We start from the raw sequence: 362 nt of genomic DNA, 5'->3' as shown, positions 1-362 counted from the left end.
AAGCAGTAACATTTTAATTCCTTCCAGATTTTTTAAAGCTAAATAAACGATTATCATTATATGCAGCAAAGTATTAACCATTTCCTCCAAAGCATCAGCCAGAAAGGAAGAACTTGACCACAAGTGAGACCAAGAACACTATTAATGTTCGTCTGGCGCTAAACAACACTACAGGTGTGATGAGATTTTCAAGCATGAGATGTAACTGACGCATGTCGTTGGTGTGGCTGCATCGGAATTTTGACGAAGATGTCTTTGATCCGTCTCCCCTGCAAATTCCGTCCTCATAAACCCTAAGCCCTGAGTAACACCTGAATCTGGAAAGACGGACTTCATCGGAGAACCTAGTAGTCGACGATCGC

Source organism: Penaeus monodon, chromosome 23, assembly GCF_015228065.2.
Source record: "Penaeus monodon isolate SGIC_2016 chromosome 23, NSTDA_Pmon_1, whole genome shotgun sequence".
Classification (NCBI taxonomy): domain Eukaryota; kingdom Metazoa; phylum Arthropoda; class Malacostraca; order Decapoda; family Penaeidae; genus Penaeus; species Penaeus monodon.
The sequence above is the reverse complement of the archived record's forward strand: the minus strand, read 5'-3'. Positions refer to the sequence as shown.